This window comes from Chiloscyllium punctatum, chromosome 32 (genome assembly GCF_047496795.1).
Source record: "Chiloscyllium punctatum isolate Juve2018m chromosome 32, sChiPun1.3, whole genome shotgun sequence".
In the NCBI taxonomy this organism is placed as follows: Eukaryota; Metazoa; Chordata; class Chondrichthyes; order Orectolobiformes; family Hemiscylliidae; genus Chiloscyllium; species Chiloscyllium punctatum.
In genome coordinates, this window is record NC_092770.1 from 9408888 (window position 1) to 9436318 (window position 27431).

The window sequence follows — 27431 nt, forward strand, 5'->3', positions numbered from 1 at the left end:
GAATGGGCAGGGAGCAGAGGGATACAGATCCTTAGAAAATAGGTGCCAGGATTAGATCGAAGAGCTGGATCGGTACAGGCTTAGAGGGCCAAAGGGCCTGTTCCTGTGCGGTAACTTTCTTTGTTCTTTCTTCAAATCACAGAGAAGTCTGAGAGGAACAGGTTTATATTGCGGGATACTTCAACTTTGCTAAGGTTAACTGGGATTGCCTGAATGTGAAAGGATTAGAAGGGGTGTAATTGTTAGAGTGAATCTAGGGGAGCCTTTTGCGCCACTATGTAAATAGTCCTACTGTAGATGGGGCACTGAGACCTAATTCTAAGAAATGAAGCCGGTCGAGTGGTTTGAGGTTTCAGTGGGCGTGCACTTTAGGGCTAGTGATCATAAGTTTCAAAATCAATGTGGAATTGGTTAAGAATAGTGCAGAAGTCCTGTCTAAATTGAAGGCTGATTTCAATATCATTTATCAGGATCTGACAAACACAGACCAAGAGCGGCTATTTACAGGTAAGTCTGCATTTGGAAAATGGGAGTATTTTAAAAATAGTATAGTGAGAATTCAGGGCCAGCATGTTCCTCTAACAGTGAAGGATAAGGGCAACAAATCCAGGGAATCATGGACATCAAGAATTTGATAAAGATAAAGGAGGAAAAGCATATGTCACGTATAATGCATTAACTGCAAGGGAGGCCTTTCAAAAGTCTAGAAAATGTAGGTTACATAAAAAGGAAATTCGGAAGGCAAAGGGGGGTCACGAAATATCTTTGGTAAATGGATCAAGGAAAAACCCAAGACTTTTTATAAGTATATTAAGAGTAAGAGGATTACCAGTGTAAGTGCAGGATCTATTAGCGACCAAAGGGGAAACCTATGCATGGAGCCAGTGCACGTGCTTGAGGTCTTAAATGATTGCTTCACATTTGTATTCACAGAGGAGACAGACATTGTAGCCAGGAACTTCAGTTGCGATGGCGAGGTTCTACAACACATTGAGGTAAAAAAACTGTAGATTTATATTCATTCAGATTGAGATATATTTAATATTGTCACTTATGCCTAGGTACAGTGAAATGTGTACAATATTGTCACATTTTGGTGCCATCTTGGATTACAGAATAAATTACTGAATAAATTGTACAATTGGTAAACTTTTGAATAAATTATTATTAATTGATGTTACTGAGGATGAAACAGTTTCATCCTTTCCATAGATTTCACCCTCTCTGCTCCTCAACGTTTGACATCTTCCCCAAGGTCCTGACAATGTGCTCCTTTCCTGCCACCACTGGCGCCACCACTTCCATTGTCCGCCACATCTGAGCTGGAGATGGTCATGCTGCACGCGTCCTGCACTGCCTCCACCATCTGAGATGGAGACATACAGTGCCCCAGCCTCCCGCCAGAGGACATCAGGAGGATTACTCGGGGTAATCAAAACCAAAACAAAAACAAAAACTTTATTGAGCTGGAAAGACAATGTGGAAGCCGTGTGTTAGATGTTTCAGCAGACATACAAGTGCATAAATCCCCAGGATCTGATTGCCAGGCTGCTTTGGAAGGCAAGGGAGGAGATTGCTGGGGCCATGGCCCCAGATATCCATTGGCCACAGGTGAAGTTCCAGATTTTTTGGAGGATACCTAATGTGGTATCTTTGTTCAAGAAAGGCAGCAGGGGTAGGCCAGGTAATTACATACTATTTAGTCTGACATTAATTGTTGGGAAATAATTGGAAATAAATCTGATGGGCAGGATTCATCGATACAGTCAGTTCTGCTATAATACATGTTTCTTCAATGCGAATTGGCTTTAACGTGATTGAAGATTTTTAGACTGTTATTTGTGGAATGCAAACCTTCCTTACCTGTATTGGCTATAACATGATTCTAGCCCCAGTATTTGAAATGGTGTGGCTATTGTGCGATTTTCATGTAATACGAGATCGCACAGAACTATCGCATTATATCAGAACCAACTGTACTCGGAAAGGTCATGATTGATCAGAGATAGTCAGCATGGATTTGTGAGGGGAAGATCCTCTCTTACTTATTTAATTGAGCTTTTTGAAAAGGTGAATTGATATATTGATGAGGGTAATGCAGTTGATGTGGTTTTCATGGACTTCAGTAAGGCCTTTGACAAGGCCTCATATGGAAGGCTGGCCCAAAAAGTAAGAGTCTATGCGATTCAAAGCAAGTTGGCAAACTGGATCTAAAATTGGCTTAAAAATAGGAAGTAAAGGGTGATGTTGGAGGGTTGTTTTGTAATTGGAAGCCTGTGACCAGCAACTTACTATAGGGTTCAGTGCGGGTCCCTTGCTGTTTGTTAGATACATTAACAACTTGGATGTGAATGTAGAAAATGTAACTGGTACATTTGCAGATGACACAAAAATTGATGGTATTGATAATGAAGAGAATGGTCTCAGGCTGCAGTCAACTGGTAAATTAGGCAGGGCAATGGCAGACTTTAATCCCCATAAATGTGAGATGATGCATTTTAGGAAGTCTAATAAGGGAAGGACATACCCAGTGAAGGGTAGGTCTCTAGGGATTGTTGAGGAACAAAATGACCTTGGTATACAAGTCTGTGGGCTTCTGAAGATGTTAGCACAGGCCGACAGGGTGGTGAAGGCGGCATACGGGATGCTTGCCTTCATTAGCCAGAGTGTAGAGTATAGGAGAAACAAAGTCTTGTAACTACTTTATAAAATTGGTTAGGCCACAGGTGGAATATTGTGTGCAAATCTGGTTACCACAGTCTTGGAATGACATAATTACACTGGAGTCAGTGCAGAGAAGATTCACCAGGATGTTGCCTGGGATGGAATAACTCAGTTGTGAGGAGAGACTCGATAGGCTAAATTCGTTTCATTGGAGCACAGGAGGCTGAGGGGGAAATATAATTAAGGCATACAACATTATGAAGCATAGACAGAGTAGATAATGAGAATCTCTTCCCAATGACAGACATGCCTAAGACATGAGGGTGTAAGTTTAAGGTGAGGAGCAAGTGATTTAGAGGAGATATGAGGAAACTTTTCTCACCTAGAGGGTGGTAAAAATACTGAATGTGCTACCTGAGAGGATGGTGGAGGCAAGCATACTCACAACTTTTAAGATACATCTGGATGAGTACTTAAAATAGCAGGGCATAGTAGGTTTAATGGGATTAACGTAGTTTGGCGCTTGCCAGTTGACATACTTGCCAAAGGGCCTCTTTCTTTGCGGTATGACTCTCTCTATAGCAGTGAAGTTTTATAAGTATTCATATTTCTGAACTGACAGGTATAATTATGTTTTGATGGCACATAGCTCGATTTAGTGTTGAGCATGTTGCCTTTTAGATATAGCAAATGGCCAACACCAAGTACTTTAACAACGCACAATTTCTTCATGCTTCCTACTTTCTGCCCACACAATCACGGTAGGTGTCCATCAAAAAGTCAATATGTTTGCAGCGCCACAAGTGAAATATCACAGCTTTCACCAGACGGAGCAAGGTAAACTATGATTATCTATGCTTTCCACCAAGGCAGAAATCATTTTGTGCTGCTCTCTACTCTTAATCCAAAAGTAATCCCATGGTTTATTTTCTCACCATTGCTCTAAAATCCATGGATTTGGGGAAAGTGATGGACACATAGCTGGAACATAACTCTACTACCCTCCACCCCCCTCAGCAGTTTCCCACCTATTTTATTCATTGGAAGAAAATCTGACAGCCTGTATTTTTGTGTGAAGTCTTTCCCATCAAACCTTTGTGTTTGTTCTTTGCCAAGACCATGATTAACACCTAAACTCTAAAGACTGAAAACTTCCCCATTAAATTAAAAACACAGCCCTCACTGCTTTTAGTAGTGGTTATTATACTGAGAAGTAAACAATATAAAAAAATCTAATACTCCTATTGAAAACAATAGACAGATTTTCGAACAAAAACAAACTCTTCATGTTCGCACTGTTTACAGCGCCTCACAAATTTTACAGCTGTCCAGTGTAAGGGGTACTTTAACTTAGCTCAGAAAATACTTTCAAAATCAGCAAGATTGCATGCTATATTAGTCACACATTCTTGCATATTTATTATGCTTCAAGAGCAAAGCCATTCTGAAAGTGAGGCAACGAAACAAGATAGGCCTAACATGTTTGAATAGTAACTAACTAGTAAATAGTGAAAGAACCTGTGAGAATGAAGATGCAAAATGCATATTTTATATCTTTTAGCAAGTATTTTGCTTGAATCATGATTGAAATTGTGCCAGTATTTGTTGAAGCTGAGTATTCTGACTGGATTTGTCACAGATTCTTGAAAATGCATGTTCATAAAGAAGATACAATGTTCAGAAAGGAATTTAATTCTCCAGCTTGTGTTATTAATGGCAGCCTGAGGCATTTGTGGTCATATTTTCCACACCATGGTTATAAAAAAAGAAAAGAGAAGTTTCCTAAGGTTTGTAAGAATAGAATTGTTAACATCACCTAAAAATAGCTTCAGGATTGTTGACTTAATTAAGTTAAATTTGTTTTGGCTTTCTTTGTTTTCTTTTCTGGTCAAGTTTTCTGCTTAGTACAGGCGAGAATGTCAGTTCTGCGAACAGGAAATCAAAACATTATTTCATTGTGGGTATTATCATGGCAGAGGCAAATAGAGTTTGAACGTAAAACAATACCATCATAATCATGAACTTCCACAGTAATTTTCCTTATTGCAACTCAAGAATACAACAAGATGCTGCCAATGTGAGTTCAGTGATGGCATTGAGACTACATTTCTAGGAACAGAGTAAGCCATTCAGCCACTTAACCAAGTTCAATTTCATTAGGTCATGCATGATCTGGACTTCAATATTGCAGCAAGGAGTTGTACAAAAGGAGAAAAATATGAATAAACTTAAAGTTTGTAACTGAATGCGTGAAGCATTTGGAATAAAACTAATGAATTAACAGTGCAAATAGAAATAAATGGGTATGATTTGGTAGTGATTATTAAGACATTGTTACAGGAAACCAGGTTTTGGAATTAAATATTGAAAGGTACTCCGTGTTTTGGAAGGATAGACAGCAAGGAAAACAAAGCGGTGTAGCTTTGTTTGTAAAGGATTAGATCAGTGCTGTAGTGAGAAATTATATAGGCTCTGGAGATCAAGGCATAGAATCAGTCTGGGTAGAAGTAAGAAATAGCAACGAAAGTAATCTCTGGTGGGAGTAATTTATAAGTTCCCAAACAGTAGCTCTGCAGTGGGGCACAGTATAAACCAGGAAATACTTGGGGCTTGTAAGAAAAATATGAAAACAATCATGGGTGATTTTAAAATTTACATAGACTGCATTAATCAAATTAACAAGCATAGCCTCTTGTTCATAGCTCTAAGTGTTCAGTTACCTGAGAACTAATCACATGAATGCTGGCAGGCAGGAGGCCTTTGTCATCAATAACTGGTCACTAGTCCATAAACCAATCAACTTCTTGTTAACAACCAAACCTCTATTCCTCCACAACCCCTTGACACCAGCTTGTCTATAAACTGCTCTCAATTACTAGTTCACAAGCAGCTGTATAAATGATGCTTGCAATGAACGTCAGTCAGATTACTGGTTTGCAAAAATCCTCCAGCCATCCTTGTTTTTAAAAGTGATTTCCTCATTTTAGTCTACAATTTAAAAAGTTAAAGAAGAAGTCTTTACAACACACTGAGTATTAGTAAAAGGAGTTGGATAGTGATAAAGATAGAAAAATGAAGTTTAAGAATTCATCTATCATTTTGGTGGTATGACAACTTTTTCTCATCTTGTTTTAATATAACTTTCTGGAGTTGTGGTTACTGTCCTTGGCTATTCATTGACAACATGTCTGCAAACAATGTGCTGGTTATTGTCTTGGTGTTTTGTCACACCATCATCATTTGCTGGTGTTCTTTCATGTCTACCTTGTGCAGCTGGCACTTTGTACATTTCCCTTAACTGACTTCTCTTTCTCCTTGGCGGTGTTTCATTAGGCATCAAAATCTACGCTCACTGCACTCTTTGAATACCTATGTGGGTAACTAAGTTCCCATTGTGGGGTGTCACAGAAATGTTACATAAAATGCCAGATATCAGAAAAGGTTGTGACAACTTATCAAGTAATCATAGATAACAGAAAAAAAGTCATCACAAGATGCTGTGCTACCAGATTATGGTTAATGTACTGTTCATTGTTATGCAGTTTACTTTGTTATTTTATTTAATTAATTCAATAAATTGGAAAAATGTGATAGACCAAGTAATTGTCAGTATATTAAAAAGATAAATACTATACTGGTGGTAAGGAAAGGTTGTTGTAAAATGATAATGAACTTAAGCAATCATTGTCTCTAATTTTTGTCTTCTCCCAAGGCTCTATATTCAGGTAATGACAATTGATAATAAGAAAGCATCTAACATTGCTCCTTGGTGTTCAATGGCAATGCTGATTCTTGCACTACCAACAACTTGGGAGTTACTATTAGCCAGAAATTAAACTCTACCACCAAATTAATTCTGTGACTACAAGAAAAGATCAAAAGAAAAGTGAGTAACTCACTTCCAGTCTCCCCTATGTCTTTCTACCATCCTCAAGGCACAAGTCAGGGGTATGGTGGAATACTCTCCACTTGCCAGAATGGCTGAAACTCCAGCAATATTCAAGATGCTTGACACCATCCAGGACAAAGCAACCCACTTGACTGACACTTCATCCACCAAATTCAACATTCACTCCTTCTGCAACTGATTAACAGTGACAGCAATGCATACCATCTATAAGACACACTGTGGTAACTCCTTAAGTTTCCCTCAGTGGCACTTTCTAAACTTCTGACCTTTACCACCCAGACAGAGAAGGTAGCAAATGCATGAGAACACTACCCAATGCAAGTTCCCATCAAGTCACACCCATCCTAACTTGGAAGTATAGAATCATTCCTTCACTGTCACTGGGTCAAATCCTGGAACTTGCTTCTTAACAGCACGGTGGGTATTCCCTGTGCATTGCTCACCACAAGATTCCTAGACTCTGGTCTTTTTTTGTAGTCACAAACTTAATTTGGCTGGCAGTGTTCAATAGGATTCCTTTACCCTAAATACTACAGCAGTTCAAGAAAGCAGCTCGCCACCATCTTCTCCAGGGATGTGCAATAAATGCTTGCCTAGCCAGTGATGTCCATATCTCATGAATGATTTTTTAAAAAAAGACAGAAAAAAGTCTTCCAGAAAATGATCCAAATCCACACGCATTTTTTGCATTCTGGGTGTTATCTTAAGCTGAGTAGTGCCTTGGTACAGGTCCATCAGAAAAGTAAAACATCTAACAGTGGCTCACAGGAATATTATCTGACAAAATATGATGGCAAGCTACAAGAAGTAGTATTGGGAGAGGAGGCCAAAATCTTGATTAAATGCAATAGGTTTTAGGGAATGGCTTAAAGGAGAGAGTGATCTAGAGAAGCAGAGAATTTCAGAACATCAGCAGTTGAAGGCAAGGTTGCAAATGATGGAACGATGAAAACAAGACAGAATCAGAAAAGAGCAAGATCTCAGGCAACTAGAGGACTATCATAGGTTACACTGTTAGAGTGGAGTGAGTTCATCGAATGACATGATACAAGTAATGGCATGGGCAGTAGAGTTTTGGATGAACTGAAGTTTAGTCTGATTGCACAAGGTCTACTAGGATAGCATTTTGCTTATCAAGGCTGAACACAACAAAGACATAATTAAGGCTTTCAAGCTGTCATGAGTGGAGGTTGAAGATGGAGGATGATACAAAGCTGAAAGTAAAAGGTCTTGGTAATGGAAAAGACATGGAGGATCTGTGTGGAGTCAAATGTGATGCCGAGTTTGAAAAAGTTCACAAATAATGCATAATAAGTTCACCTGTGAAACAAAAGATTGAAACTAATCTGCATAGTTAAAACATTTAACCATCTATTTATTGGCACAAATTCTTTTATGATTGTGGTATGCTTTTTTTGTATGCCTTATGTTTGCATTTATTTACCTATCAATACTTTTGTGTGTATTACTAGTCTGTAAATCCTTCCTCAGCCAATCTGAAGCTCTTCCTCTTTGCCTCTTTGTCTGAAGTTCTCTCTCCTTCCTGTTTGAATTTCCTCATCACTGCTTGTCTGGATTCCCTCCAATTTCCCACACCTACATCCTTCATGTGAAGAACCTGTGCAGGTGGGAGTTTCATCCTCCTTCTCCAAACTCCACTCCTGACACCTGAAAGTCTTAATTATGTCTTTGTTGTGTTCAGCCTTGATAAGCAAAATGCTATCCTAGTAGATCTTGTGCAATCCAGACTAAACTTGAACATGGTATTACAATTTTTAAAAAAAATCATTCCACAATTGAATATGTCCAATTCAAGTGAGCCCACCAACAAAGAACAAACTTTGCACAACTTTTCATGCTTTCAAGATATGCCAAAGCATCTTACGGTACATTAGGTGGATTTATGGTCTACTGAGTACCCTAATATGAAGCATGGCAGCCAATTTCAACAGAGGAAGATTTCCCAAACAGCTATGAATATCTTAATCATCAGTTTCAGTGTTCCTGATTAATTATCAGACAGGGAATTGGATAAGGTAAATAGTACCATGAAATTACTTATGTCACCAAAGGGGCAGATATTTGAGCCTCAAGTTTAATGTCTTGAAGTTAAAGGATGGAACTTTGTCCAAATGAGAAGACAGTATCTTCAGCAAGAGAGTACATACTGAAGTTGTAGCCTTAGGCTGGTAAAAACAATGACTGCAGATGCTGGAAACCAGATTCTGGATTAGTGGTGCTGGAAGAGCACAGCAGTTCAGGCAGCATCCAAGTAGCTTCGAAATCGACGTTTCGGGCAAAAGCCCTTCATCAGGATGAAGGGCTTTTGCCCGAAATGTCGATTTCGAAGTTACTTCGGATGCTGCCTGAACTGCTATGCTCTTCCAGCACCACTAATCCAGATACATATTTAGGCTGTGGAGTGAGACTGAAACAGAAATGAATTGGAGGTGCCAGTGTTGGACTGGGGTGTACAAAGGCTGGGATGGATAACCACCTGATGAAGGTGCAGCACTTCGAAAGCTCGTGCTTCCAAATGAACCTGTTGGACTATAACCTGGTGCTTTAACTTTGAATCAGAAATGAGTGCTATTCAAAACAATGTAACCTTTTCACCTGCAGGTGGCACTAGATTCTCATCATATTCAGCCTGAACTATTGGAAGATACTGTATTATTTATTTTTCAACCCGGACAGTAAACAAGTGAAGCAAAAGTTGCATATTACTGAACATGTAGCTGTACAGTGTCTGTGTGACCCACCCTGGCAAAAAGCTTAAACTTTATCATGCAGCAATTATTAAGCTTTAAAAATATTTTTCAAAATTATTGATTTCTGCTGTTAATCGCAACTTCATAAGTAAATTGGATCTCAGAAATTATGACTTTTTTTTAAAAAGGTAGGACATCATAGGATCTTAAAGTACTTCTTTAATAATTACACTTGAAAAACCCTTCTTAGTAAAACAATGGACTGAATCTTACAGTTTTTTTTAGCTAAGTCTCAGTTAGATTGAGTTTTCTGGGTCATTTCTGCCATGCGGAGACCGAGCAAGTTTTCTTGCTGTATTATACCAAACTCACCTCGTTAACAACAGACCATACCTTTATGATGTTCCTCTTGTCTGATTGACTTCTCACTCTACCATGTATCATTCCAAATAGAGCTCACCACTCATTGAATATCTTGGAACTCACTGACATTTCTTGCGATTATGCCATCCTTAAAAGCCTTTCCTGCACTTAGACAAGCACTACCAGTCCAGAGATGCCCTGGACATGATAGACATGGGGAAATTGGGATCCTGCTTTGCAGACAGGGACCTGGAGGTGCTGCTTGCAAGGTGTTGAACCTGCAGAGTCAGGTCCTGTTCTTGCCCCAGGACCACCAGTGGAGGCCTGGACACTAGACCATGCCAGCCTGGTCCAAGGCTGCCACTTTAACCTAAGCACTCTCAGCCATCTGCAGGAATACATAGTAATGCAGAAAAAGACCTTCTCCAATTTGCCAGCAAAGTGCTACCATCTTCTCTCTGATACCTCAGACTCACTCTATCTCTGCCACTGTACCTACCCCACCAAGTCTCATGCTCTACCCTTCTCATTTTTGTATGCAACATCTTCCTTCACTCGCTGTCACCCATTCCAACCTCTGACATCAGTAACCCACATGCCCTCTGGGTGCTTCCTACTCAGTCAGGACACCTCTCAAGCTCAACAAAAGGTAACAGCTATATGCCACAAATTTTAATTGCTCATAATAACTGTGTCTCTCTCATTCCTTGAGTACAGCTCACAAAAAGATCTGATAAGTGGTAGGTTGCCAGGCATTTACCTTGTCACCCTTTATGTGGACTAGATCCTGATTCTGCCTGTCCCAATGGGTTGACTGACTGCTAAAAGTCCTGGACAGGTACTGGAGGCTATCGTTAAATTACTGTGTAGGACTCCTGACCGATGGCCAACCCCTTGACTTGACTGAGACCTGTTGACAACTAAAACAAGCTTCCCTCCTTTTCATCTCCACAAAATGACAAGGTAAGGCAGAAGTCATATGAGCTTGGTCTCGCTGGCTGGAGAGGAAATTTGCAAGAAGTGAAGGCAAGGCAGGGATACCGTGAGCATCCACGTATGCTCAAAGTGAGTGAGTGCTGTGATAGTGATCAGAGATGCAGGCTGGTCCAGTCCATGTGCTGGGCATGTATCCCTGAGAGCACAGTATCCTTATTGCAGCATTGCAATAACAGTTGCTGTTGCAGCCTGAGATGCAGCACTGAAGTGCAGAAGCATCTGGTCAGTGGATCAGAAACATATCTTTATCCTGATTCTGAAGATATCAAGTGCTATGGAGATAGAGTGGAAAACAGTATTAAGGTAGAAGATCAGGAAAAATCTAACTGAATGGCAAAACAAGCTTGATTGGCTGAATGGCTTTTCCTACTCCTATTTTTTACTTTCCCATACTAGCAGCACTTATCCTGATATGTAACAGCAAAGCACCAGTAACAATTTCACTCTGGGTTTCAGATGTCCTGCTTATCTTCAGAGGAAGGCTAACAATAAAACAGTTTCATAATTTAGTTGACTGTTAGATTAGAACTTGTTCAGCAAGAGAGATTCTTTGCCACATTTGAAATGTCTGGGAATGTGTATGAATCCAAGCAGGAAATAAGATAAGGAATATAAATGTTGCCAGCAAAAAAGTGATTTTTTTTGGTTGATAATTTACATTGTTGAAGTGGAACAATGACCAAAGAGAATAGAACATTTCCAGTTCAGCAGTGTATGCACTTAAATAAACATCCCTCACCCACCATTACCATCTGTTCTCTTCAGAGTGTGAAACTGCATAAAGAATATTTGTCATTGCAAAGAATGATCACACTGCCAGCCTTTGGCCCACTGTTTTCTCATGTGAATGCTTTACATGTGTGAAATATGAAATGAAACAGGCAACTGTCCCAACAACAAAGCCCCTCATTCCTCTGATTTAAGCTGACTAAGTACTAGAGGATGAATTTCACATTCTCAAATTGGGTGCATCCCCCCAGTCCTTCTGCAAGATCAATTCACCCACCTCATGTCATCATGCCCATGTCTAATAATACAGTAGATGAGCGGGTTGTCAATCTCACCAACGCAGCTGTCACTTCCAGTATGATGCTAGTTATGTAACCATACATCCGAAAGATTGGGGAATCCTATCAAATAGTACATTCCTTTGGTAGTTCAGATACGAAAAATACTGATCACCCCCAACCACCCAGTATTTGCAAAACTTTAAACACAGTGTCAACATTAGATGTGATTCCATGATTAGGCAGCACTGATAAAATAATCAGTGTGGAAAAAAAAGAATGGATTTAAGGCACTTGTACATACCAGAAACTAAATATGCATGAACTAGAGTCTACATACGTTAATACACAGACCTCTGTCCTTTGCAGACAGAAATAACATGTACACAGTGTCCACCTTTTCAATTCAACAAAATGAGTGACAACTGTTCTCTAGGTCATAACTTAGGGCAATGCTTTGATCAATCACAATCAATCTTCATGGTTTAAATTTAAACAAAAGTTGGCAGTTCACCGTCAGTCATCAAATAGCTGCTGATTCTACATGGCAACACCTCTATCAAAGTAAACTTCCCAACCAATAAACTTGCATTAATTCATTCAATACAAAAATGTCTTTTCCCTTTATAGTAGAATTCTTGAGAATGTCCTGATAAGTGCAAGACAAATATCTTCAACAAAATGTTTCTATTTTCATATATACTCAAGCCCTGATGAGATATAATCAAAATGCCTAATGCTTACTCTGGAGTTAACTTTTTCTACGTAATTATTTACTGAGCAGCAGAATTCTTGGAATTTGCCAATTTGAATAGATACTACCTGAGGGTTCAATGTGCAGGGGAATTGCTCAACAAAAGCTTCAATCTTCTTGTCAGTTCCCATTTTCTTTCCTCATACTTAAAGAGCAAGTGACTCAAAATAGTTCAGATTGTGAATTTAAACAAATCTTATCTGCCTTTGAATAGCATTTCAGTCTACTCCATCAACTTAGGACTCTCACATGACAGGAAAAGCCTTAGCAACAGCCAAATTGGGATTTGTTTGAACTTGGCATAGATTTCAAATAACCTGTTAATTTTGAACTTTCATTGTATGTTTCATGTCCTGTCCTCTTCCCATTATTTGCAAAAAAAAATTGATGTGCTCCACACGTGGATGGGATTTTTTACATCTGGATCCTGCCCATCACTTAATGTCCACAGTGCCTTTCCAACTCCACAAAGATTTGATCCTGTGCTTATCTAGATTATGCCATTGGGTGCAACATGTGGGCTGGGAAAATGCACCAAGGAGAGATACTTTAGTGTGGGAGCAGGAGGAGAAACCAGTGCAGATTATATTTTTGGTCAAAAACGGATTTTTAAGGATGGGATCAGGGAAGTGCAACTTCCCAAAATGGCTGACAGTGGTGAGGCATTGGAGAAAGATGGCTTGATTAACCACGTTAAAGGCTAAAGTCAGACACACGGTAAGTTCACCTTTGCCACAATCACACAGGATGTATTGTGACTTTGCTAATGAGTTATTTTGATATTATGCTCAGGACAAACACGACTGGAGAATTCATGCATGAGTTCAAGGAAAGATGAGCATGAATTTGGGAAGAGACAACATAGTTAAGGAAAGGGAGGTTGAAAATTGAATAATAATTTGAAATAATGATGAAGTCAAGAGTTTGTTTTTTGAGGATAAAGACCTGCATGTGGTGAGCCACCAGGCACAACTCAGCAGCCAACCAGGCCACCATAATGGACTATTCATGTGTCGGGCTCCAAGAGGACAAGATCAGAGATGGGTTCTGCTGCAGAGGATGTAGACAATGACTTGGATAGTGCAAACTGTTGTCAACTTGGCATGACTTCACATAGGAAATGGCGCCTATTCATTTGACCAATGATGTGATGGTCAATTCCATGATACCACATGTGGAGTCACCCATGATGGTATGGCTCAAGGTCTCAAATTTCTGTCACAACACAAAAGCCATCCAATATCTCAGTGCTGCAATGGAAATTTAGACTGATTTAGGACTGTGAAAGTCATTGCTTACAGTGGCACAGAGACTTTCAGAGCAGTCCAGCAATCCGTCCTGCAAATTGCTGAAGTCTAATGGTACATGAGCCTACTTAGGCATGTTAGGATGAGAAAGTTTGTGTTCCTATTGTAAGATTTTGGGTTACATTTTAAGTTAGACATAAATCAATTACAGCTATTGACTGAGTTTGAGAGAGCCTCTAAATCTAAAGTTTATTAGTTCTGATTAGCTACAAGGCACAATCCAGATACAATTATATTTTCACAGGTTTTATAGAATGTATTGGTTTTAACATTACCCAGTGCAAGCCCATGTCCTGGTGGTGCAGCCCAAGGCTAAGGCCTGGGTCCAGAGCTTCGAGAGGACATCCTGCAAGTTATCTGCAGTTTCTACCAGCTATACTGCATTGGAGCATTAGGTTACCCAAATACAAAAAGAGGAGAAAGTGGGTTCCAAAACCGTACCACCCAGATGCCTCCTTCTTCAAGGACTGCAATTTCCACCCAGATGTAGTCGACAATGCCCTCCCATTTTCTTTCCTCATACTTAAAGAGCAAGTGACTCAAAATAGTTCAGATTGTGAATTTAAACAAATCTTATCTCTTCCACTTCCCGCTCCTCCGCCCTTCAGCCCCGCCCCTCCAACTACCACCAGGACAGAACCCCACTGGTCCTCACCTACCACCCCACCAACCTCCATGTCCAGCGTATCATCCGCCGTCATTTCCGCCACCTCCAAACGGACCCCACCACCAGGGACATATTTCCCTCCCCTCCCCTATTGCGTTCCGAAAAGACCACTCCCTCCGTGACTCCGTCAGGTCCACACCCCCCATCAACCCAACCTCCACTCCTGGCACCTTCCCCTGCAACCGCAAGAAATGCAAAACTTGCGCCCACACCTCCCCCCCTTACTTCCCTCCAAGGCCCCAAGGGACACTTCCATATCTGCCATTAATTCACCTGCACCTCCACACACATCACCTATTACATCCGCTGCACCCGATGTGGCCTCCTCTATATTGGGGAGACAGGCCGCCTACTTGCGGAACGTTTCAGAGAACACCTCTGGGACACCCGACCAACCAACCCAACCACCCCATAGCCCAACACTTCAACTTCCCCTCCCACTCCACCAAGGACATGCAGGTCCTTGGACGCCTCCATCGCCAAACCATGGCAATACAACGGTTGAAGGAAGAGCACCTCATCTTCCGCCTGGGAACCCTCCAACCACAAGGGATGAACTCAGATTTCTCCAGTTTCCTCATTTCCCCTCCCCCCACCTTGTCTCAAATACCTCGAACTCACACCGCCCTTCCTAACCTGCAATCTTCTTCCTGACCTCTCCGCCCCCACCCCACTCCGGCCTATCACCCTCACCTTGACCTCCTTCCACCTATCGCATTTCCAACGCCCCTCCCCCAAGTCCCTCCTCCCTACCTTTTATCTTTGCCTGCTGGACACACTTTCCTCATTCCTGAAGAAGGGCTTATGCCCGAAACGTCGATTCTCTTGTTCCTTGGATGCTGCCTAACCTGCTGCGCTTTTCCAGCAACATATTTTCAGCGTTACCCAAATACAAAGACAGCCATTAAGTGAGTTTTGAGAAGATTTGTAGCGCCGGTTGAGGTTCTGGATATAGGTTTGCTTGCTGAGCTGGAAGGTTCATTTCCAGACATTTTGTCACCCAACTAGGTAACATTTTCAGTGGGCCTCAAGCAAAGCTTCAACAATCAACCAATTTGGATGTATTATGAAATACCTCCATGCCATTACATTCTAAAGTGGGACTTGAGTCTGATCTTTCTCTCTCTCTACTACTGTTCAACAAGACTCCCATTGAACCAGTGGTTGCAATGGAAATGTCAATGTTATACCACAGGTACAAGCAATTACAAAGATATCCACAGCACACAAACAATTACAAAAAAAATTAATTTCCTGATCTAATCACTGGGACAGTTGTTGAGACCAAATAGATTGTTATTCGGATGTGTATATAATTTGATATTGTCAGACAGTATCAATCCCTAATCACAATCAACTGAGTTGCAGCTCAGGGCCAAGCAAGTGGGAAAGGATAATTTTCCATTAATGCAATGGTCTTATTTCAGTTGTAAGTTCCAGGAGTAGTAAATGTTACATATTTTTAATCAACCTGTTCAAGTATGTCATGACACACCTTCAAAGGAAGGGACACTTGAACTCAGACCTTCTAGTTTAGAGGCAGAGATAGTATGCCACAAGTACTAAGCAGTATCAGATCACATGCAGTAACCAACAAGATACCTGTGTCAATAATTTTAGTCACCACAACCGCATTAAATTGAAATATAGACTCAGAATAAGATGTTGAAATATATCATACAGTGGAAGTGGCTATTTTAAAAATCTTCATTACATTCTAGTTTTGATCATTTGGATAAACAAATTTAATCAAAACAGTGCTGAAATCTAGCAAAAACAAGAGAACTGCAACCTTGAGTTCTTAGAAGGTTCACTGGACCCGAAATATCAATTCTACTTTCTCTCCATAGATGCTGTCAGACTTGCTGTGTTTTTCCATCAATTTCTGTTTTTGTAATTGAAATCCATCATGTGGTTAACTTGTGCTAATTAAATTTAATTCAATACCAAAATTCAATAAGATGAAATAACTGAAAACAAATCAATGGTTTAAAGGTTGAGATCAAATCTATAATTAATTTAATTGCAAACTGCCATCCAGTCCGACTTCAGTCTTTGTTCTGTGGTTATGACAGCTCTCATTTCACTGTTTCATCTGCACTAAATACACTCAAATGTCGACAGGATCTATACTGATACAAGAGTCATTAGTCCACCAACACAGCACTTATTTCAAAACAATCAAAACGTATTTTTGATAAGACCCCAGGTTAAGATAGGAATTCACTTGGGTAATTATCTTAGCAGAGATTATTGTGATTCCATGTAAATGTCTCCATAGCAACCAGATATACAATAACTGGTCTGTGTCTGAAAAACAGAGGTCTTATTTATTTTCTCTGTGGTTTATTGTTGTATCACACCTGATTATAATAAAAGCATGATTAAATCAGGTTTTATTGATTTGCACAATTGCCTCACAAAAACCAGGTAGGAAAAAAGTGAGGTTAATTACACTTCCAAATATACTCTCATAACCTTCAAGACATTACCCGTGTATTAATTCTTATATTTCTCCATGCAGAAATAACATTTCACTCAGCTTCTTGTCACAATGAGCTTGACGATTCAGAATTAATTGTAAAATCAATGTATTTTGTACTCCACTTTGCAAATAAATTATCTGGGTTGAAATCTGAACCTTGACAGAAATCTGCAACACAAGAGACACAGGAGGGCATTTTGAAATGATATTTATTCATGAGCTAAATATAGTTATGTCACAAAAGCAGCAAGGCTGGTCCTCAGTAATTTATATTGGATGAACCTGTGCATTACCCAACAGCTCAACAGATGTCCTTCTTCGATCATACAGACAGATGTAATAGTTATTAATTCAAATATCAGAAAACAAGGAAAACTAAAATAGCACGTGCTGGCATCATGGAAGTTTAAAAAGAATGGGTCAGTCATGATCATACTTGCAATTCCATGGAATGTCTTATTTGGTCAGGTTAACTTTTCAGCCCCCAAAAAAGTATACTTGCTAGTCAAACACTGGTTAATGTTGCTTAAAGCGATATTTTCTTCAGCGTGTGGATGGAACAACTGACTACTATATACAATGTCCAAATTAGAATGAAAAATAATTTAATGAAAATTGCACCTTGTGAAGGGGGGAAGGAAAGAGTAACAATCTTTAATGAGAATAGCACATATTGATATTGAGAACCTGTTGAACAAATGCAAAACAGGCTGTCACACAAATTCAGGAATATAGCACTTAAAAATCTGTACCAGATTCACATTTTAATAGCTATTTTACTTATACTGAACCATGCATTTTTAACGAGTGAGGATAACGGAAATGTCAACTGTGAGCATTATTTTATATCAACAAAACTAGCACATTCGGTTATATATTGCCAAGTGCATTGTGAGCAGAAACTTCATACCCAAATGTCCAAGTTTTGGAAATAGTGAATAGGAATGTTGCATAAACTGAATACATTACTCCCTCTTTAAAAAAAACTCCTATGATGTTTTCTAATAACTGCTCTGCTTTCAATGTAGGTTTACACAACCAGCAGCTCTTGTCCCTGAACCAGAAAGCTGTGGGGTTTAAACTCCAATGTATGATTCAAATAAATAATTGAATCAGAAAAATCAGTCACTAATAGACATGCAGACTTTCAAATGTTTGACCAATTCATCTGATCATTTAACTATTCTGGGTATAGTTTGCAAAGTGGCATTGTCCTTGACAAATATTCCTTCTTTAGCCAATATCAACAATGGAGTAACTAGTTAGATATTTACTTAGCTGTGGCATATTGCTCAATGCAAGTTTACTATCTCATTTATCAACATCACAAAAATAATTGGGGTGAAAGTGATTCATTAGCTGCTAATTATTTTGTGACAAATTGATACTATCAAACATTTCTCTGTAAATGCAATTCCTTGAGTTAAGACTTGAGTTAGTATACAGTATTTGAAGCGATGCAACACTTAAAACTGCTAGCACAATCTCTAAAACAAGAACTGCAGAAAACATCTTAATGCAAATATTAGCAGAAATGTTATAGGTACAGTAACAGAGTGGCTACTTTACTGCAATGTGTTGAATTATACAAAGTGCTAGATTCCCAACTACCAATCCCTCTCAGCTAAAGAGTTGATGACAGTGTGCAGGGAGGCCAGCCACAGGGACCACTGGTTATAATGCAGCCATTTAATGCCCAATTGACTTAATTGTCAGGAGGTGAGACTTTTGTTCCTCAGCCAAAGTCCAGTAGTTACAACAAAAACAGAAACTGGAGAAACTCAAAGGTTTGACAACACCTGTGCAGTTTCTCTCTACAAATGTTGCCAGAGCTGTTTCTGTTTTCCAGCATCCACACAAAATAAAATAGTTCTTCGTTTTGTTTTAAAGTCAAACAGCTCTTCAGCACTTTGGAACAGTGGTGTGTGGTATTGGATCTGAATTTGAATAAATGTTGAAGACGTTGCTTTTATGAAGATGGCTGGAGAGGTTCTATCATGGGAAGGTGGTGAAGGGACTAACCATGTGGGGAAAGAGATCTGGGCAATATGGAGGGAGTCTCCTGTTACTACCAACCTGCACAATGAAACCTGCCAGGCTGTATACATTACATAAATATCTTCTTCCACTAGTTAAGTCCTGGTGATGAAACTTTTAAATGGAACTATTACTCAATTCAAATGTCTCAACAGGCTGGCCACCCTTTCTAGTTTCTTGACACTGTAATTTGAGAATTTGAATTCATTTCCAACATATCTATTATCAGTGGAAATGACCATAAAGCTGCCTAACTGCTATCAAAAACTCAACACGCTCACCACAGTATTCTAAAGAAGGAAGTCTATGATTATTATGTGACTCTAGTACTACAAGAGTGAATTATTCTTAACTGCTTACTCAAGTAACGTTGCAAACAATTCAGTTGCGATCAAATTCTCAGACCAAAGAGGGACAGGCAGTAAATGCTGATAATGAACAAGAACACTTTTTCTCCCACAAGTTATGAATTAATCTTATTCACAAAATTGCCTCGTTAAGGGAGTTGAGAAATTGCAAGATGATTCGATGGGATAAGCAAGGCTGATTTTATATGATTAAAAACAGAAAAGACTGGTTGTGCGCACATGTTTACAAGTTGTATGATATTATTCCAATGCCAACATTATCTTGAAACACAAGTCAGTTTATATCCACTTTGAAATAATTCAGCTAAGATTCAAGTAAGTATAGCATTTATACATTCTATTCAGCAAGACATTGCTATGGACCTATTATTTCATAAAATCTGAAACATTAATGTAATGCCAAAATTTTACAGTTTACATATTTATGGACGGTTCCCTTAGCTACCAATATGAAGAATATAACGTGCTGCCACAGTTATGTTGAATCTATTGAGGCTGTAATTAATATCAAAACTATGGAGCAGATTTAGAGGAGCAATACCAAAGAATCTGAACATTTCCACAATAGAATCAATTACTCTTCATAAGTGTTGGTTTGTAGCTCAAGATACATCAGTATGTACTGCTGAATAGAAATTCCTAATTTATTGATCTGGTATCACCACTGAGCTACCACCAGATGTAATATATCTCTATGCCTCAATCCACCGCACCAATATGAATATTTCATTTCTCTGTATCCACCAGAATGCAGGCCTTTCTGTGAAATTGTCTTTTGACATTTATTTATTGATTTGCACTGTAGGGTCCATCATTAGTAATTTGAACTTATGTTGGCCGAACAAGTTTGGCAGCAATTTACTTTCAGTCATATGACTGTCAGTGTGAATTGACTTGGACAGTTAATCCCATGAATGCAAAGTTTGCAACTATAAACATGTTATGGTATTTTGAATTGTTTTCATTTATGATCACTAAGACCAGATCGGCAAAGCTACAATAATTCTTTCATAAATTGAATAGATATTTTCGCAGTCCTAAGTGGCTTTTTACCATCAACAAACATATACCTGAAATCTATCACACTTATAACATCTTATTTATTTATGGCCTATCATGTCTTTTCTTAGACTTTCAATGGGAGAACATATTAGAGGCTGATGGAATTTCAATGAATGTCATTATCCTGCTGTTGATTAGAAAGTGAACCTGATTGAATTAGCATGGCCAGTTCCCCAACCTGCACACCTTTGGACTGTGAGGGGAGAACGGAGCACCTGGCAGAAACTCAAGCAGATACTGAAAATGTGCAAACTCCAACAGGTAGTCTCCCAAGGCTAGAATCAAACCCAGGGTCTTGGCACAGTGCTAACATTCCAGAAATTTTCTTCTCTCATTTAGTGGGTAAGTGTACAAATATTTTAGTGATTTATATTAGTTCATATCCAAATTTACAATTTGGTATATACTAATATTGAAAGGAAATTGGGGTGTAATTAGACATTGATAAAAAGGGCAGACAACTGAGCATCATTTTGATTGCAATTTCTTGATTTACAAATTACAACTGTGACCATGTTTCAAAAAATATTTAATTGGTTGTAAATGTTTTTAGGTTGTTCTGAGGTTTGGTAGGTGGCACGGTGGCTCAGTGGTTAGCACTGCTGCCTCACAGCACCGTGGTCCCAGGCTCGATTCCAGCCTCGGGCGACTGTGTGTGGAGTGTGCACATTCTCCCCGTGTCTGCATGGGTTTCCTCCAGGTGCTCTGGTTTCCTCCCACAATCCAAAGATGTTCAGGTTAGGTGAATTGGCCATGCTAAATTGCCCATGGTGCTAGGTGCATTAGTCAGAGGGATTTGGGTCTGGGTGGGTAACTCTTCGGAGGGTCGGTGTGGACTGGTTGGGCCGAAGGGCCTGTTTCTGCACTGTAGGGAATCTAATAAATGCCCCTCTCTTGCTTTAATCCATCATATGGATTCGCATGCCTGCAGTGGCAGGGCACCAAATAGTGCGTTGCTGAATGTTTTAATGTGTCCTGGCCGCACTCAATGAAGTAAAGTTGGGTGACTTGGTGGCTCAGTGGTTAGCACTGCTGCCACACTGCGCCAGGGGCCTGGGTTTGATTACAACCTTGGGTGACTACCTGTTGGTATTTGCACATTCTTTGTGTCTGCGTGGGTTTCTGCCAGGTGCTCCCTTCTCCTCCCACAGTCCAAAGGTGTGCAGTGAGATGGATTGGCCATGCTAAATTACCTGTAGTATTTATAAGTGTGCAGGCTAGATGGTCAGCTGTGCTAAATGCAGAATTACAGGGATAGTGCAGGGCTAACTTGCTCTTCGGAGAGTCAGTGCAGATTCTATGGGCCGAATGGCCTCTTTCTACACTTAGAGATTCTGAGAGTTCCAGTCAGTTTTGCACCATAGCTGTCTTTTCCAATCCAATGGCTGGAACTCACTCAGCCTGAACATAAGCAGGACCATAATGTATAGATCCCAACCTCCTTCCAAGAGGCAATGCATAACATCTTCTACTGCCACCAACAAAAGTACAATCTTACATCTCCAAAGCTACTGAGGTCGGAAATGTTTTCATGAAGTCAACTATTTCCCATTACGAGGCAATCGAGAGAAAGCGAGGTCACAGTTTTAGGCAAAAGGGCAAAAGTTGTAAAACAGAAATGAGGAGGAATTAATTCTCTCAAATTTTCATTAAAATTCATTACCACAGATGGGGTGGACACTGGGAGACTGAATACATTTAAGATGGAGATAGACAGACAGATTTTTAATTTGTAATGGGTTAAAAGGTTATGGGGAGCAGGCAGGAAGATGGAGTTGAGGCCAAGATGAGATCAGCCAGTATGGTATTAAAGGGTGGTGAATGCTGAAGGGCCAAAATTGCCTGCTCCTGATCCTCGCTCTTATGTTCTACCAAATAAATTCACAAAAAATCCTAAAAGTAACAAAGAGTCAAATATTTGATAATCCAAGTATTTAAATTAGCACAGGAACTATGGCAGAAGAATCACTGAACACAAAAACAAATTAAAAAGTAATTCTGTCTTTGGACAGGCAGTACTTATCAGAAATCCATGAATTTTGCCTGAAGGTGTCACAAACAGGTTCAAATTAAGGTAGCTACTTGACTCTGGTCATATCCTAAGATTTGAAGCCTCGATTTTGTGTATTTATTTTTCCTTTTTTTTAATCCCTGCTTGACAGCTTAACTCTTATTGAGTTACACTCTATGGAAAGGCGCTCAAATACAGGGGACAACACTTTAAAGTGTGAAATAATTGGAAACTGTAAGTAATGGCACACAATCAAACTTCATTTGAACAGGAGCAGGAATTGGCAACCCTATCACGCAGCTACATTAGAATTTCTCCATTAACAGCTTTTTTAAAAAATCCATATTTTCCTTCCCATAACCATTTTCTCCATTGTAATTGTTCAAATCTAAACAGAGTCCTATTCTGAATGGTGTCGGGTAACCTCAGATTTCTAATTCTCTATTCACATGTAGTTTTAATTACTCCATATTTCAAACACTACAATTTACCTGCCGGTAAATTATTCATGGCACGATATGCATGGAGATTAATGCATGCAACACCACTGGTAACTGGTCGTGCAATCAATTGGATAGAAATTCAGAGACTGGTTGAACAGGTATGCATCCAAATGTAAAATATATGGGAATAAATTGGTGTCAATGCATTCATGTATCATTCTGAACAGCAGCTTGTTAATGGTTACCTTTGGTTTGAAAATTAATACCTTATTCTCAGCTGAATGGGATTATTGGAAGTATATATTAAGGGCAGTTAAAAAAATTGCAGTCCATTTTCTATCATCACCAATCACCTAAACCCCCATCTACCTGTTCGATTCTTCATCAAATTTACCTCTGCGTCTCTGAGTAGTTGGTTTCATCCTTTCACCAAGCACCATAGAAAGTAGTCAAATTTGATTTCCTAGGACACTGTCGTTCTTCTAAGCTTGAGCCCATGACCCTAAGCTCCTGAATGCGTGGTAATCATGGTTGCATCATGAATCAGTTATTGTTTATTTAAGACATGTGAATAATTAAATAGCTCCAATGAGTTTTTCCTTCTCCAGCATAAACAATCCTGGAATTTTGAGAATCTCATTCAAAGGTCTTGCACTAGCCGAGAGACAGATATTAAGTGGCAGTTCTCAGAATTGCGATGCTGAGCACAGTGGGCTATTTTTGCTCATTTTATAGGTGCACAATTTTGTCAGTACAATATTACTGGTTTATCACTGCTTCATACAATATGAATGCAGCAGAGTTTCATAAAATGTTTAAAATGAGATCCCTGAACACTGGAGAGACACGTCTCATTGACATGTAGCAGATTTTTGTGGAAATCTGCTCCAGAAATTGGTCTGAAGGTGTTGCACAATTCTACACTATTTAAACCTAGCTCTGGCAACTCAGCAGGGCATTCAGCTGTTCTATTAGCTTTGACGATTTGATGAATCAGCATTACTCATGGAATTTTAAGCCGAATAAAAAATTAAATCCATTGCTATTTATGTATTATTGGCATGTATATGAAATATGTATTTAGTGCAATGAAATTCCTGACACAAAGGTTAAGTAAAGAGGTAGGAAGCTTACCCTAATAGAAATGCAGGGAAACAGATGGGAGTATACAAGCAGGGCTACAAGACAATCTAACAGTTTTCAGAAAATAAAAACATTATTTGTAATAACAGTCCAAAGTTTTATCATAACCTGAAATCAACATACTAAAAACACTATAAAATTTAACCTCAAATTGAGATATTTAAGAGTAAGTTTGCATTAAACCATTTCACAAATCACATGCAACCATAGTAAGACAATAACCTTTTCCACAAACAATGAACGACTGGTTATTCCTTCAAGCCTAACATATGAATTTCCAATTAAGCATGCTTTAGTAAAGGAAAAGCCAATCAAAATGATTGGGACAAAAACCTTTTTATAACATCAAACAGAACAATTTCTATTTATAGTTGCATTCAAAATAATATATAAAATCACAAAGTAAAAGAGCAAAGTAGATAGCTGATGCAGGTGCATTTTTCTAGACTCTGCAAAACCATATTTTTAAAAGCATTTGCACAGTCCATGTTTGCTGACACCTTGACACATGTCCATTATCCTTCTCTTCCCAACCTGTGCATGCGCTTTTAGTCAAAAGCCCTTACAGTAGAAGGAATAATATGCTAACGTAATACGCATGAAAGCAGTGATCACAGAAACTCGTTTGTGTTGGCAGTGGATTGAAGCAGAGAGGCCATGAGGGAGGAAGGGGGGTGAGTTGAAGGTGGTGGTGGGGGGGGGGGGGGGGGTGAAACATGGGCATGGGCAAGTGAAAGGGCGCTGGGAATGGGTATATGGAGATAGAGGAGAGGGCAGGAGAAGGGAGAAGATCTTGAGGAAGACTATTGAGGTCAGTCTAACTCCTGACCCCATCTCCTCACCATCTCATTCCCACGTAACACTCTTGCTTTGAACTCTCACCAACCTGCCTTCTTTCTCCCTTGTTTCTTCACCCAGAGTCTCCTTGCCTTTTCTATCTGTCGCCTCCCACACCCCCTCCCTCTCTCCCCCTCCTCTTGTCCTCTCTCTGGCACCTTGCCTTCACTCTCTTGTTCCTTGCCCCTGATCACACCTTTCCTCACTTTCTTTCTCCTCACCTGACTGCCCCCCACCCTCCCTGCCTTCTCACCTCTACCTCCTGGCCCACTCTCTTCTCGTCTGCCTCTCCCTCTCTTCCCTTGAATCTCTACCACTTCTCACCCTCGCCATCCCTTTGTCTGTCTCTCTCCCCTCCCTCCCCCTCTATCTCCTCTCCCTCCCTTCTCACCCATTCTCTCTCAATTTAAAAATAGTTATGGAATTATCAAATAAAATGGTGTCATAAAAAAAAACAGCAGTGCAGCTGTCAGGTGCACATTACTGTGAAGCATTCATTGATGTCAAGTTGAACAGAAATATAATTTCTTGACATGACTATCTAGTTAGTTCTCAATTAGTAACTCAAGTAGAAAAATGAAAATAAAACAATGAAGTGGAGGAATGCAAGATCAGTTAAACTCTTCAGCTGTCATTTTATGGAAGACAGCAAATGGATTAGTACATTTCTTCATCACTACTTCTAAGTATTCAGTGCAAACACATTTGTCTTACTTTAAGAACCACTGATAGATACTTCTGAGCATATGGATGATATTTTTATCAGCGTCTCCACTATAACCACCAAGTACATAATACTGGTCTATCAATGATGAAAGGTTTCACCAGTGGTGATGTCCCTATCTTATAGACCTTTTATTTTGCTGCAATTCAGCCTTCACAACACAGCCACTGTACTTCAGCCGAAGTGAGACGAGCTAGAAGGAAATAAGGTAAGGATTCAAATGAAATTGGATACAGTGATATAAATGACAAGGGCAAGGAACCTTCTTGATGAGCTGTCTATCATTTGCATTCCGTATCTTTCAATCAGCAGAAAGAAGGTTGGCAATATTGCAATACAGCAGACTGAGTAACCAGTCTCACTTTATCTCTTCATTCAATATGATATGCTCCTCTTGCGTCAAACAGCATTTGACTATGTATCTAAACATTTTTCACAAAGCTAACTACAACTTGGCTTTTATGATTAGGCACAAGGTTTTAATTTAAAATAAGTAATTGGAAAAATAAAATCTTATATTGTGCATTAGAAAAAGAATAACAATTTTAAAATATGATATCTCTTTAATGCTTCCTTTAGAAATACCATTTGTTTAAGGTTATTTTTATAACAATGCAATATTCTTCTAGTTAAAAATTGCAAACTATTATGAATGAATTGAAAATCTTGTACAGCTCTCTGTCCAAACTCTGCATATTAGGGTGCAATGAAACAGAATCATATTGAAAAAAATTGTAATACTTACTATGACTCTTAATACTTGTGTTGTATTACTTTGCAAAAAACCTTGTGCCATTTCGATCTAAGCTACAATAAGCTTAGCTAAAACTTCACGATCATTTACAACATGATGTACACAGTATCTTGCATTTGATTTATCTACATTTATCGCAAATGATCTATCTGAACATTTTGCATCTCCCAAAGCAATTTGTAACAGTCTTCTTAGATGGCAAATAGCCATAAGCAGACCAGGTTTCGTTCTGAACTTGGTGTCTGGAAGATTGATCTTGACAAATCTGAGAATTTAACAAAAAGGACAAAATCTGAGAGCAGCATTGTTTCTTCAAGAAAGACTTTCATTTGGTTGAATTGGTTATCAAGTTAAATATTATTTTCCAGTTTTCAACAATAATATATTGAAATAATCTACATCAGTCTAATTTGTCTCGATAGTAATCTAATAACGTTTACATTTATAACAAACTTCAAACATGCTTTATTCTCAAGGATGGTACACTGAGCAGAAATGGAAATTCTGGCTGATTTTCCATCCCTCCCATGGTGGTTAAAACCATCACAAAGCTTAAAGGAAGGGAAAAAAGGATTCATATTCATGCAGTCCTGTTCACAACCTCAGGTCACCCTAAAGCATTCCATGTTTTGTTCTGAAGTTTAATCACTTGATGTAAGATAACATTACAGCCAATTTGCATAAAAGCAAAGACATTCATGATCACAATTTGTTTTGTTAGTTGAAGGAAAAGTTTTGGCCAAGACACAGGAACACTTGACACTCTGCCACAAGCTCTTTTTTTATATCCATCTGAGGGGGGGGAAGGAGGGACCTAAGTTTAATGCCGCATTCAATAGACAGCACCTGCAACAATGCAATATTCCCTCAGCACTACACTGAAGTACCAGGTTGGAAAATATGTACAAATTCCTACAATGGGGCTTGAATCCATGACCGTCTGACTTGGTTTAAGTATTACTAACGGTCAACATGACTGGTACCTCAATGTTTACATCCCCTTTATTGGTACATAACTAATTTTCTCTCTCCCCCTGCAACCCCTTTACTTTTATTATATTTCAATCAAAACATTTTGGACTCCCTTTCTAGCTAACTCCCATTAAGCTTTCAAACTTTTCGGTTCCTTTACCTGCTTTTGCATTGGCTCTCTGAATTTCCCATTTTCACTTGATCATCAGATTCTCT

At 39.2% G+C, this 27431-nt stretch overlaps 1 protein-coding gene across 4 annotated transcripts in view; it reads right to left on the reverse strand.

The window, feature by feature from the left end:
* Nucleotides 1-1042: 1042 nt before the first annotated feature.
* lin7a (lin-7 homolog A (C. elegans)) overlaps nucleotides 1043-27431 on the reverse strand; it is an 89145-nt gene continuing 62756 nt past the window's right edge. For 3 of the 4 annotated variants that reach the window (XM_072551610.1, XM_072551607.1, XM_072551608.1), the window contains one exon: nucleotides 17056-26508. The gene's annotated coding sequence lies outside the window, so the exon portion shown is untranslated. Of the gene's footprint in view, nucleotides 4590-17055; nucleotides 26509-27431 lie in introns of those variants that run through there. The other variant, XM_072551609.1, reaches the window with a different exon arrangement.